Below are 15,563 nucleotides of genomic sequence, written 5' to 3' on the forward strand. Positions count from 1 at the left end.
TGGTTTCATAATATAACCATTACATATAGTTTATATTTTATGTATATATATATATATATATATTCATTATTTTTAATATAAATATAACCAGATTCAACCGAAACACCAAGACCGAAGCTAATCCTTAGCGAAGGCTCTCTCCAGACAATCCCCCATGTAAACCAACCCCACATTGCTCACCAAAATAGGTTTAGGACGAGACGACTCGACCTGGCAGTTATATATATATATATATTATATAAATGTATGTATATGTGTATTTCTCTTTCCTCTATTGAAGTTCTTCATGCATTTCATGTCCACAACACACGCGCCTACTCATATTGTCGTTGTATATATTCCCCCACACAATACTTCTATTTTGTATATTTTCATTAAATTCACTGGAGCAAGTGAACTCAACCCAATAAAACTGATGCTGGCTTCTAGTCCGCAAGTTATCAAACCCATTTGCTCACCAATAAGCTGTTAGGCGAGATGACTCGCTCCGATGGATATTTTATATTTCACAATAAGATTCTCATTCTTTTTTTTTTTTTGTATCCTGTGTATATAATATGGCAAGTGTAAAATAACAGATGAAATGGCATGTGCCCCCTTCCCCTCCAACTGCTTTTAAAATATACCTCCATCCTAATATGTGTACATTCAACCGTCTTAACGAAACCCCGAAACTTTTTACAACTCCCAACCCCATCTCGTCTATAATCACCGCAACATTTGTTAATCGTGACAGCACCCTGCTGTGTGCCCGAGTGGCATGGTGGTAATATGCTCGTCTACCATCATGAAGGTTGTTGTCAGGGTCCCGGGTTCGAACCCAAGGGAGGAGGATATTGATAAGATATTTTCCCTAACGAACTCGAGGCAACCACCGATAGACAGCGCCTTCACTTCCAACCCATCTCACTAATGGCAGTAAATTGCAGTATAGCGATATGGCCAGAGTTGGTGTTTGGTGAAGTAGTACCCTGTTGTAAAAATATTTAAAAAATTTTTATGTTCTTTTTTTTTCTTCTTTTTTTTATTTTTTTGACTCAAAATAGATTGTTCCAGACTCTTCCACGAAGATGGGCTGGAAGAGATCTCGGCAAAAGGATAAGTCGAGTGGCAAAGTTCTTGTATTCAGTTATTCATTGACGACAAGAACGTGCGCTTTGTTGCTGAAACACTCTCACTGGAACCGTAATTCCGCAACAAAATGGCACTACCTTTAAACAAAAGGTATGAATGCACCTTGGTGCTACTCTGTACATTGCCGATTGCAACTTACAAAATGCAATTTTAAGACTATAGAGTTGGCCCCAGTATTCATAATGCATAGTTAATTTAAACTGAAAATTTTATGTTCTTAATATGATTTTAGGCTTTAGGGAAGTGTGGTTCATAACCTTCATTCCATACCGCATAAATGTGATTTACCTTCCCGCATCCTCTTGATATTGTGTTTCCCTATTTGCTAGAAAGTTTATTTTTTTCACTAATTAACTAATTTTTATTAATTCTTCTGCACATTATTAACTTCGTTTTTCATTTTCAGACAACGTCGTTGACTGCTGGAACCGGAAAATAGAGACTTATAGGTCACAATAGACTTCTCTGGATGCAGGTGTACATCTGACCCCTTATTTTCAGATTCAAGAAGTAAATTGGGTATCTGTATGGGATGGTAATTTTGTTTCCTATCAAGATTTCGCTCATGTCAAAGAAGCTGTATCTTCATCTCCAGTAATGCGCATTTCTCGTGTCGTGCTCTCCGTATCAATACAAGAGCACAATATAATCTCCGTAAAAACACTAATCCTTGATTGCATCTTAAGTCGCGGTGTTCAACTGAGATCTGAGGAGGCGACCAAGATCTCGTGAGTATTAAACAGGACACAACACAAAGTCTAAAACATAAAATCGCTATTTGCCGAAATTTTTGTCGTAAGCATTTGGAAATGAGGCTTGTTATACAAGAATTATGGGCTGCCTGAATGAACGCCAGAACTTTGCCACTGGACTTACCCCGTTGCCGAGATCTCTTCCAGCCCAGCTAAGATTTATGGGCCCAAAACACCAGGAGGAAAGCTTTGGCTCTGTGTCCTGAATCCAAAAAACCGATATGCTAGTTTTCGCATATTTGTTTTCTCAACAGCAAAACATAAAAAAATCTGTTATGTTATCTTATTTTATGTTTGTGGAAAATACATAAAATATAATAATAATTCCAATAATATACAGAAATGCATAACAGTAGTTTGCAACAATGGATTTTTCAATAGCGTGGTATCATCGTTTTAAAATAATTGAACAATGGAAATGAGTGAGAATGAAAACATATAAATTGAGCTTTCCGTGCGATTGAAATTCGTGCGCATAAGTGCCGAGAGGGCAGTGATTCTAGATTGATCTGCCTCATTATGCGATGAAATGGGGAAAATTCCTTCGGGAGTACCATGAGGCAGAACATTATAATTCTTATGGGTTATAAGTCTTTTTGTCTGTGGGAATGGGTCTATGGTTTTGATTTTACTTGGTATTCTCAAGGGAATGTTGGAATTTCCTCTAGACGCGGGTGAACCATGACATGAGGATCTCAATGTCTAGTTGTAATAAGAGGGTCTTTGCGTGCATCCATGAAAGTGGACAAGAAGTTTGTCATTCAAACTTTTTGTTTCGTTGAAATAAAATAATTATCAATTCATTTTGATTCAATATAATTTGCTTCACAGTTTTCTTCGAAAATATTTCGTACGTTTCTTATTATGAATTGTAACTAGATTTTAAGAATTATTTACATAAAGTCAGGGTTCAAAGAAGTTATTAATCAAGTTTGGTCATGAATGACTTAATTCTAAGGCTTCCGATCCGTTGTTCTCGAAGCAAAGGAACTGCACAAAACTTCCATAGAAATTGATCCAAAATCTTTTTGCGTTGATAGAATACACAGTTGCATATACACATAGAATAGGAATAAATTTTTTATACAGGGTGATTCAAAACTCGACGTACAAATTTTTAGAGGCGGTAGAAAGCACAAAAAAAACAGAAACACATAGGAATGAGTAACCGGAAACCCCCAACCTGATCAGTTGGAAGGTAAACGCAGATGAAGAAATGACAAGCCAATAACGGTTGGAAAAACTCTTTATTTAGCGATACTTTACACGAGGACAATACGTGTGCACATTGTTTCACAAGGGCTCAAAGTTCTTACCATCCACAGTTACGCAGGCCTGAGGGCGCTCCGCAGCAACTGCAATCTGTTCCAAGAGTTTTCCCACCCATTCTTGGCTTGTCATTTCTGCATCTTCGTTTATCCTCCAGCTGATCAGGTTGGAGTTTCCGGTTGTGCATTTCTATGTGATCCTGTTTTATATTTTTGTGTTTTCTACCTCCCCTAAAAGTTTGCACGTTAAGTTTTCAATCACCTTGTATATGTAGCAATTTTTGCAGTTACAGAAGAAAAAAGTGATTGTAACTCAAATGAGACACACTACTGTCAAGTACCTCCCTAGAAAATAATATTCAATGATTGTTTTGTAAATTAAACAAATTTCTTTCATGATAAACACTGGAAGAATAATAAATGATGATTCAATGATTCATGAATAGGGGACGCAAATAGTAAATCATTTATTATTAAAATAGCTCGAAATCAAAAGTGTTTTTTCTGAGTCTGTTGATCATTTACTGATCATCAGAAAATGGTCACCTTTATGTATACTTGCATTTCAAGTATACATACTTTAGTTAAATTAAATCAACGTACTAATAAAATTACATGTAAATTTATTTATGGTGTAAAGAAGTTTTAAGGAAAAAATTCACCACATAAATTTTTAAGGTTATGATTTCAAAAAAAAATCTGGAACTCTCTTCCAATAAATGATGAATTACTGCTGTGGATAAATTACAATTCTTCTAGGGGCCTCTGCGAATCAAGTTTAGGTCGTGCCGCCCCCCCCCCAATCTCAACAATCCCTGTCTCTAAGTTGATAAATTACTGCTTATATAAGTCTTACGAACCTTAGAATATAGGAATTGAATCCATCGCATTAGTTAATCACATTATTATTTCTATGTAACTTTGTTTCATCAGTTAAAAATTAATGGCAATAGCTGAATTCTAAATGATTTTTCCTCACCATCAATATTCAAAAAAAAGTCACCAAAAAAGAACCAGTTGCATCGTATAAAAACTCCTATACCTATTATTTTTCGGTGCCTGACGAAATCAATTTGTTGTTGAAGCCTGAAAAGAAAATTTGGTAATTTACTTTCTCCGGGAGAGAAAATTCAGTACATTTTTGGGAAATAAAATGAGAATTTATACTTGATATTTTTAAAGCTGTTGAATGCTTCAAACACATTAGCAATTTCTTTTTTTCCCACACATCTTTTGATATATTTTATTTTTCTCTTTTCCCAACTTTCTTTGAGCCCAAAAAAATTGAATATATTTTTTTTTTCCAAAGCAACAAATACACATTAAGGCATATTCATCTGAATAAAATGAGCGTATTTCCCACGCTTTCCTTATCTTTTTTTCCTTATATAGTTTTTCTTTATGGTTGAACTTTGCATAAACTTTTTTTTTCCTCTTTCTGCAACTTATTTTATTATTATTATTATTTTGCGAAAGATCGTTGCGAGCTGCTCGATGATGGATGACTCTATGATGATGAATACCTCTATTTCTCTTCATAAGAAAGAGACCAAAAAAAAAAAATGTTTTCTGAATTTCATTGCGTCTGATGATAAAAGGAAAAACGGCGAGAAAATACCTACGTGGAATCGGGGTTAATTTGTGAATAGAGTAGAGAGAGTGGCGATGATTTCTTTGAAGTTTGTTTCTGTTATTTATAAACGTGTATATTTTTAAGATAAGAATACCTTACATATCTTGAGCTTTCTCTTTTTTCATTGCAAAGTGTTCTACCCACTAACATGATTATTTACTGTATAATGTTCTCAGAGAACTATTACTATTATTATATGCTTTCATTTTGTTGGGTTAAGGAAATTGTGTGTCGAAAGCCATTCCTTGACTTTCCCGTAAATTATTGTGCTTATTTATGTATATGTGATGAATGATTACTTTTTTATACGGAAGTAACTTAGTCGAATGTTATTTTCAAAATAGAGAATTAAAGTGCACTCTCCTTCAAATTTAATGAATGCGGCGACTGTCGATGGAATACATTTTTCTCTCTGTAGGTACAAATTATAGTTTCATACATACAAATACAAAGCCACAATAGGCAAAATGCCCAACGAGGTGGCTGAGAAAAAGATGTCCATACAAATATGGATGTCATATATTTCAAAAATATAGCAACTCAATTAAAAATGCAATTATTGTACATTGATGCTTCCTTTAATTATACATCGGAGGTAAAAATTAAAGGAAGCATCATGGAAAATATGTATATTTTCCTTTTTATGAAAGTAAGAAATTTATATTTTGCAGAAACTTTATGGTGCTACATGTAACATATCTTCGATATAAATCTTTCATTAATTCTGAAATTATGTTTTTCATTAATTCTAGAATCAATCGGTTTTCCGTGTTTTCAATCATTTTCTGAAAATGACCGGTGTGCCACAACAGAAAACTCCGATTATGTGGCCCGTGGGCCATACGTTGAAAGACCTTGCCTTAGATGCGGTCTTCCCCCCCCCCCTAGCTTATAAAAATGTATCTCCTCATAGAGCAGTGACCCAGTTTGTGCATTTAAGGGTTAAGACTGTCAGGTGGTCATAATAAAGTGACCACTCAGTGTATAATTCCGAAATAATGCTATAAATTGTCATATACGTACGTTAATATGGAAAAAACGTCACATAAAATGCAAATAGAATAATTTCAAATTACAAGCATGGTTTTGGAAGGGAAAGGGATTAAACTGTAAGCATTATGTATGCGGAGTTTATTTCCCTAATAAAATGAATAAAAATAGCCTTTCCAACTTGATTACTGTTGTTCGCATTGGTGAAATTAAATGCCAGCGAAGGGTATAATCCCTCTGACACATGCGAGATCTTGTCTCCTTTATGTAACCGAAACACTTAACAAAAGGCTCGCACTCAATGAGACAGCAACTAAAAAGAGAAGACACAATCCCTTCTATCACACGCACAGCCCCAGCAGCTCGCTTTATCTTGTTATTATTCCCCTTTATAAAGCTCTTTTTGTGTGTTGACATTGAAAGGTGATCTTATAAATCCGATCCTTTTTCTTTTTCCTTTTTTTTTCAAATTCTATCGAAGCGAGAAAAAATCGCTGACTTTGATAAACCCAGCCATTTTTTCACCCCAAATTAAATACATGATCATGTATCAGTGATAGGAAAAAAACAAATCCTCCAAAAGCGTTTGATGGTAATCGAACGATGGTGTACATACAGCTCGTACACGAAACAAATTAAATTCACACATTCTAAAGAGATTATAAAACCATTAAACGCTAACTACGATTATTAGATTCTCGCGTAATTGATAGTCAATTAAATTAATATAATGTTTTTGGAGATGGGAACCGTAAATTAGTTAAATATCGAATTGGCAAGATTCCATTTAAAACATCGTCCCCCCATGTAATGAAGCATTTGATGATTCCTTGAATAATTCAGTTGTTTGGGGCACATCCAAAATGACGGTTTCAATAATTCAGGAGTGAAAATTTTATCTGAAAAAATCTTTCCCGAGGAGGCAATAGCGTCAAGTACTCAAAAACGTAGAAGCATTTAGACGACCAGGGTTACAAAACTTCTGGTCCGTGAGAGGTGTTTCGGAAAATCAATACACGCAACCTAATATTTATCTGACCATATTTCCCCGAGAAAATAAGGTAAATCGCAATCATTATGACAAAACATGTGATCTCACCAATCAGTACCACAAACTCAAAAGGTGAGCAAAGGTCAGAGAAAACTAAAAGGTTCTCCAGTGTGAGAAAATTTGTCATTTATTCCACTGAAAAAACCGAAAAATCCCGAGGAATAAAGTGCTGCAGCAAATCGCAATAGATTAAGTCCTTCATGTACAGGCTTTGGCAAAGTACCATTTCTATTTGACGTACCGGCCATGAAATCTGTAACCTTGTTGGCACGTTTTAGAAAATAAAAAAGAGGAGGGGAACAGAAAAATATAAAAGACAGAAAGATAATTGAATAGAAGAGGGGCGAAAACAGTATAGTAGATAAGAAAGAGAACGATTACAGTAGATTTATATTTCCCCTCACCCTACGTGTTCTCTGTCGTTCTCGCATGTATGTGGTAGACAGATACATTGCATGAGGGGGAAAAAATCCATCAACAGGAATATAGTAGAACGACAGTGGGAAGAAAACAACTTCGGTTCATAGGGTTACAGCAAAGTTCCGCGATGATGAGGAGAGAGGAAGTAAACACAGAGTACTGAATTGAATTTCTTTCACTGGCGTTTGGACGAAATATTTCGTTCCTGATGGTAAAGAGATTATAATATTATTAATGAAAATACATTTACTTTGACAAATCTATGAGATGAAAATACGTCTGTGGTTAATTTGGATAACTGTAGTCATAATTATCATAATGTAATTTTTAAGCTATGGAAATAGTCTCAATATTTTATTTTAGTGAAGAATTAATACATATTCGCACAAGAAAACTTGATAAACGGGAAAATGGGACATTTTTATATAATAACATCGGGACGGCAAAATTTCCGGAAAAATGAAAAAAATATCGAATAAAATAATAAAGGTCATATTGAAATTGTCGGTGTCTGGCCCGTGATCACTTGCAATATTGCTATATCCTTTGGACTGGAAAGCTTGTCTCAACCCGTTATTTAGGCATTCAATCACTTACGTATATATGTGTAAGTCACAAGGGTGTAATTATTTTTTTGTTTTTTTTCAGAGTTGGTGGTTCAATATGATTTTTATGGCAACACCCCCGGTAACAACCGGATGGATCTATGTGAAATCTGTGAGTTGTTGGTTCCTAGAACGATGTTATATCGCGATTCCCTATAGCCGTTTTATATAAACTTTATCAATTTCCTAGGAAGAAAACTTGAGTGCTCTTAGGAACTTTGGATTTTCAAGTCTTCAATTTTAAAATTCGAAACTAAATGACAGCCCCTTGTTTGTATATAAAATGCCTCTTTCTATTCAAATACATCATTATTGACTTCTTATTAGTGTAGTTTGTTGAATTAAAATCCGTCACAGTTTCCTTTGTTGATGATCCAACATAAGGAGAAAAACCTAAAATTTCTTGATAAAATGACAAGTGTAAGTGACAAAATAAAAATTATGAAATTGGAAAAATTACCTCATTTGATTATTTGCAAACTTTTTCTAAATCTCAAATTGAAACATTCTAATGCAATAGCAATCGCTGTTGCATTATATGACACAATCATTTTATTTTTTTTTAAATCAACTTTCAAAAAACATCACATTTTTGAAAAAAAAATATTCAAAATATTTCACGGAGAAAAAAAGGTTGTTTCACAAGTCTCACAGTTACGTAGGTTTTTCCATTGAATTTTTAATACTAATATTGATAAATCATAAAACATAAAAATATTCTCAAGAAATTAATATATAGAAATTTTTCTTCACAGCGTTTTTCTCAAGTATCTGTATATATAATATTTTCCTTTTATTTATAATTTTCTTAACGTTTCAGTAATAATAAATGGAACGAGAAAAAAAAATGGATGGCAATGTTTTGAGCTCGTATGATTAGAAAATATAATTACATAGAATGTTTTTTTTCTATAAAAACACGAACAATTTCTTCGCGTTAATTTAATTTCCTGCTTTTATCCGATGAGAAAATTCGATTTTTTTCCCCGTTCTCTTTTTGTTGGAATATTGTCGAAAATTTAATTTAAAATATTTCGTTTTAACAGCATTTTAAGCAAACTTTAAGATCATAATTTTTCCCCCTTTTTTTAATAGTTTCTTCTTACAATCGATATTTTCTGCATTTTTTTCTGCATTGGGTTCTTCAAGGCAAACGAAAGATTATAAAAGTCAATGATAGAATGTATTTTCTTTTGCTCCGTAATAATTTCTAACCATTTTCCAACTAAATATTTTCCTTAAAACAGAAAAAATAATATTGTTTAATCATGGAAAGAGTTGTCAGAATTTTTTTTAAAGATAACAGGAAATTCGGGTGGAAAAATGTAGTAATGTATTAGTTTATTTATTCAGTCACATGGAAATGAAAGGATAGTATGGATTATATGAAGAATGCCAAAAATGAATCACTGAAAAAAAAATCATGTAAATCGAAAATGCCAGACGTTTTTGATTGAATAGAGTAATTTATTTATGTTTCAAATGTAGAAACGATTTGGCATATTCAAGGAAAATGTGGAAATGGAAATACAGGGTGAAAACTTAAGTCCATTTTAGGTCAAACAACTCGTTAACCGTTGGTTATAGAAACATACTTTTAATTTGAAAAACATTCGAATAGATTGCTAGTTTTATACAGGGTGCAACTCAAAGCGTATTAAAACTTAAACTAATACTTAAGACTTAAAAAAGTTTTTGTCTATTATTAAGTTATTAAAACTTAAAAAACTTAGATTGTTAATACGCTTTGGTGCAATTCCTATTCGATTAATATGAAGAAAAAAAATGAGTTTAGAATGTGTGATGAATACAGTCGAATCCCGATATAATGATACAATATTTGTGTGAATTATCATGTATGGTGAAATATATTTTGAATATTTATCATGTTTACCAACTCGACGCTACGTTTCGGCACTACTATGCATAATTGCGGGTAAAAGTGGTGAATTTAGGGAAATTTAACAAAATTTTGTCGACGATAAATTTTAACGATAATTTATCAAACTTACCAAAATGCTCCGCGATCAATCATAATAACTGGATTTATCACATATTTTGCCGACACAGGTCTTGACCACAGTTGCAGAAAAATCAACAAATCGAATTATTTTCACAGATGGTTCAAAGACCGTGGACGGCGTATTGGCAGCCTGCATCAGTATATACATGGGTGAAGTAACGAACAAATGGAACTGCCGATTGCTCAATAACAACACTGTATTCCAAGCAGAGTTATGCGCAATCTGGATGGAGGTCAATTATGCAAAACATTTTGCAGAGAAATCAACTATAAATACAGACAGCATGTCATGTATACAGGCAATACGAGACGTAGAATCCCCTCATAGCCTAGTGCATGACATTAGACAAATACTGATGGACAACAGGAAGATTTCAATACGATGGGTAAAAGCTCATGTAGGCATTGAGGGGAATGAAATGGCGGATAAATTCGCGAAAGAGGCTACAAAACATCAACATGAAAACCACCTAATGAAATTACCGGCATCCTACATTAAAAATCTGCTCTCGCAAGAAGCGTCAGAGAAATGGCAACACCATTGGCAAATATGCACAACTGGAAGAAAGGTCTTCGACGTTATACCAAAAGTGGGTAAAGTGAAAGATGTCATGCCGAGAGAAATAGTAATGTTCCTCACAGAACACGGTCCATTTGGTGAATACATGCAAAGGTTCAAAATCAGCCAGACCAGCACGTGTAGATGCGGCCATCCGGGAAGCGTGATACACTATGTGACACAGTGTGAGTACACAAAGGGATACCATTTAGAGGCGCCGCCGAACGGACGAGAGATCTTGTGGAAACGGAAAGTTATTTTACAAAGATCTGCAACGAGAAAACTACAACAAGTCTTGGGCTATTTGATGAATAATAAAGAAACTATTTTCATAATAACTGAAAGCAGGGAACAATCCACTAGTGATTCGGAAGTAGAATCTGAAACAGATGTAACAGATGCAGATTCAACATGGAGGGGCGCACTTAGGCTCCTAAATTTCAGTAATACACCCTGTATAAATTATGAATGTTTTTGTATATACAATTTCATAGTATGATGGTGGTTTAGTAACCTTGAATATTTGTATGAGCTCATTATGGCATTTTTTCCAATTTATGTATCGTGCATAGTAATGTGTATGTAACAATTATATAAAAAGGGAAATTTATATTATGTAAATAGCGTATATTATATAAATATATTATGTAAATATATGTGTGGGTAATTCAAATGTGATCGCTGCCACCCAGCACTGTGAACGGGGGCTGGGTTTGATTGTTCCCGCCGCACTTTTATAGTATGATAGTAATTTTGTAGCCTTGAATATTTATATGAGCTCATGGTGATATTTGTACCCAATACTACCTTCATAGTAATGTTTATGTGCATTCCCAATAGTATAAAAAAGGGAAATTTTAGTAAAGTAAATAATGTATGCATGTAATTCAAATGTGAATGTCCGGTACTGTCAACGGAGGCTCTGTTTGATTTTTCCAGTCGCAGTGTGGGCTCTGTGTGTATTCTGTGTGTGTATATATTGCATGTTCTGTAACGGGAAGGGCGAGCAGAACTGCTCATCGCTGTGGACGGAGGCTTTGTTTCTTCGTTTCCCGTCACAGTCGAGGTGCTGTATATATGTAATTTGTATGCATTGTGTATTTAGACCATTCTCAAATCTCTCCCACTTCAACATGCCAGCTTCTTTTTCTTCTTTCTTGCCGATAAGTCTTTTCCCACCCTTCTTTCGAAATCCCAGGCTGCGGTCTCCGGCCCTTATGTGCCACTGGGCGCACGTGCAATTTTTCTCCATAGTCATTGGATTCAGTCACCCATTTTAGTCAAATGGCTTGTACGTTGCATCGAGTTGATGGCTGTCTTCATGGGGAGAACGACGCGAGTAATTCGAAACTTGCGAGCACGGGGCAAGGGGAGCCACCACTATAAATCTTCGCTGACTTTTCCGACACAACTCTGCCTCTTTTGAGGTAACGGAAGTAAGGTGCTTTGCATCAGTCCGGGGCTGTGAGCGGTTCTATCTATCTATCTATCACATTTACTGTGTGTAACATGTACATCGCCTAGTAGAAGAAATTGAATACCTAAAAATTATTTGCATACCTAAAAGTTAAAAAATAAAGCTCATGCATTTCTTACAGTCAAATTCTTACTTTAGAGACAGACAATTTTGTTTTCTGGCGAATAAAAATACTGAGATGGGTATCTTAAAATCTACAGAATATGTTTATAAAGCAGTCAATGATAACAAAAAAGCTCTAGCTGTTTTCTTAGACTTAAGAAAAGCATTCGATGCAGTTAATCATGAAATTATCCTTAAGAAATTGTTTTGCGCTGGACTTAGATGTTTTAGTATGTTTTATAGTATGTTTTCCCTACAAGTTGTTTTAAACGTTATTTGTCAAATCGGATGCAGGGCGTAAAAATTGATACTGAGCAATAATTATATATGACTTATATGAATATAACTCATATATAATTACTTATTATATTAGTCATATAATGACTTATATGAATATAAGTCATTTTCTATTTATAAAGAATGGTGTTCCTAAAGGATCTTAGGCCCTGTATTTATGTAATTAATATAAATTAACTTATGAATTACATAGTAATGTCATAACTCATAAGTTATTCCGATCGCAAAGCCCTCATAATTATTGAAAAAAAATCTTTCGACATAAAAAAAACCACAATAAACATGATCTGGCCATATTAAATAGTTGGATAAGAAATAATGAATTATCATTGAATGTGACTAAAACAAAATGTATAAAATTTCAAATATATACCTGTTCCTGTTCCATAATCCATGAAACTGAAGAAATAGAATATCTTGGTGTAACAATAGAATATCTTGGTGTAACAATAGAATATCTTGGTGTAACAATAGAATATCTTGGTGGTTTAACTATGCATAAAAATTCAAAATGGAATGCCCATGCATTTCGGGAATGTACGGGAAAAAAAAACGTTAGAGTTCGTAATATTAGGCTCAGACTCTTTCTCACTATAGTGCGGTAATCTAAATATTAAATATTTTCACGGAAATGGGTACCGGTATATCAGATTTTATCGGTGGGAAATGGTGATCATGTTTAATAACCTACAAGTGTGACGAATTTAGTACGATTTATTAAATTTATATCAACCACGCTTGGGTATTTTGCATAATCACCAGTAAGGGATTAATTTAGGGAAATATATCAAACTTACCAAAATTGTCGGTGATTATGCTTAACATGAATTATCACATTTACGTGGCATGAAAGATGATAAATCTTATTTCCTAGACCAGACACTAAATATTTCAATTAAAAAAAAGGTAAATTTCATTAGTAAAAACTTATGCCCACATTCTAATTTTATTTACACTAGTTGAAAAAAAAAGTTTAAAATAATAAATACCCCTAAAATGAAAAAAAAACTATTTTTAACTGTTAATATTATTGAAACTACTGTCACTTTTTCTATCTTAAATACGACAGTGGGAATCCATATTTTAAGAACTTGTACGGTATAATAGTAAAAGAAGGTTTTAATTGAGCGCCAACCTAGATGACGCTCCAAAGTCATAAACAGCAACCGCATCTGGCTTCGCTTTCTAGTGACACAATTCTGACCTTAGTCAATGAGCTTAACCCCATGTAAAAATCGTATGTGTAGTATTGAATAACGCCACTCGCCACTTGAAATTACGGTTCGAAACGATCACTGGATTCTTTGAAATATACGAACCTGCTCACCATATTTTGACACAGAAGACGTGTTCACCTAATTTGATTCTCACTGAACACTTTCGAGAAAGCAATACAAATCAATAGTCTGCTGCTCTGCAGTTTAAATGTTTAATGCATAAACTTGTTTATTTTATTTATTTAGTATAAAAACTAGTGAAAGGCCAACGGGCTCTGACTTCACTAAGTAAACAATACAAACAATCAATAAGAATGGAAATAAAAAATTTATATTACGCGAACCCACTGTTTCAGAAATCAAACTAAGTTTCCAACAATAACAATAGTACAGATAACTTATTTATAACATTTAATTTAAAGCAAAACAATTGGATTCTGACACGTATCATTGTGGAGGTGAGAACATAAAACAAGAGAAATTAGATGAAAATGAGCCGAAAAATTATTATTTTACAATAAATGTTTTCCCCTCGAAGTTCATTATCAGCTTCATTACTTATAGAAATTTACTTGTATTAGAATAAAATGAATATCCAATTTCCCAATCAGGATCATCTTCTTTCATATAGAACACATCATAAACCAAAACAATCGCATTTTCTTGCAAATGCAAATATTTACAGTTGACATAAGCAAAAAGGGCTTCCCGTCCATTCATTCATTGATCTCATTCCCGAAGGAATTGATTCCTATTTTACTCGTGAATCCACTAATTAGGTGAGAAGTGCGATATATATATATATAACTGTGGATGTCAAAGAACGTGTTTCATTTTCTTCTCGCTATTGTTTATTCGCAGACAACACCGGTCTCTTTTCAATGCAGTAATTACTATTGGGAAAATGTGTAACGAATTCGAAATCAGATACAATGCTGCGATGTTTATGATACACATTTGAGGCCCTTAATTAAAAAAAAACGATTTTCACAATAGCATCAATGCCAATTATGTTAGGTATATATATGAAGGTTCAAAATAAAATCTGTGGTAACGGCATGGAGTCGTACTCATAATGTGGATGCTCATAAATTGAAACAATAACGAAGAAAAAATCATATATTCAAACTTTTAATTGTTAGTCAATATACTACAATCAATATAGCTCGTCGGCATTGCTACACTAATTACGGCGCACAATGATATTTTCAGATATCATTGCAGTACATGATATTCAATCTGGTGAAGACAAAATTGTGTGTTCGAATTGTAAGGCGATATTCCACTTTGACTGCGCTGGACTTGTAGAAAAAAATTTCAGGAAATTAATAGTGTCACGTAAATCAGCATCGAAATGTGGCAGGTGTGTTTATGGTGTTCCAACGAGTTCTGGTGTTTCAGCGGGCAAATCGGTAGCAAGTGATGTGCCTATACGTACAGAATCAATAAGTGTCGCCGAACTGGTGCCGCGTATAAATGAAAATTTCGCTAAAGAAATTGGCGAAACTTTAACAGACTCATCACCGGAATCTACCTGTGTCTCAAAAAGCGTTATCGCAATATTCAAAAAAAGCAGTTTCAATCTCTGATGGTCTTACATCACCAATTTACAACTTATTCACAATCAGTAGATTCATTGAAATCGTTGCTAGAACAAAATTGTAATGAACTGAGGGAATGCAAAGAAAAACAGCTGCTGAAGAGGAAAAAATTGGGGATAATTCAATCTTGAAAAATGAAATAAAACGATTGCATTCCGAAATTGTTGAACTTCAACATTATTCTAGGAGGTTGAGATTTTGTGTATGCCAGAGACAACTGATGAACATATTGAAACGATCAAGATAGCTTTGTTTCAACACTTAAAATTAGATCTAGCTGAGAGACTTACAGCCATCCATAGAGTGCAAACTTCTAGAAAGGACAAGATTAGGTCTATTATAGTACAATTTGACTTTAAAAAAAACACCATGACATGTGTTTAGTTGCGGTGCGTGAGCTGAAATTATGTACTTTAAAAATTTATTCTAGGTTG

This window comes from Pholcus phalangioides, unplaced genomic scaffold (genome assembly GCF_987345545.1).
Source record: "Pholcus phalangioides strain wild (caught in Gottingen) unplaced genomic scaffold, Ppha-v1.0 ptg000015l_1, whole genome shotgun sequence".
Lineage (NCBI taxonomy): Eukaryota > Metazoa > Arthropoda > Arachnida > Araneae > Pholcidae > Pholcus > Pholcus phalangioides.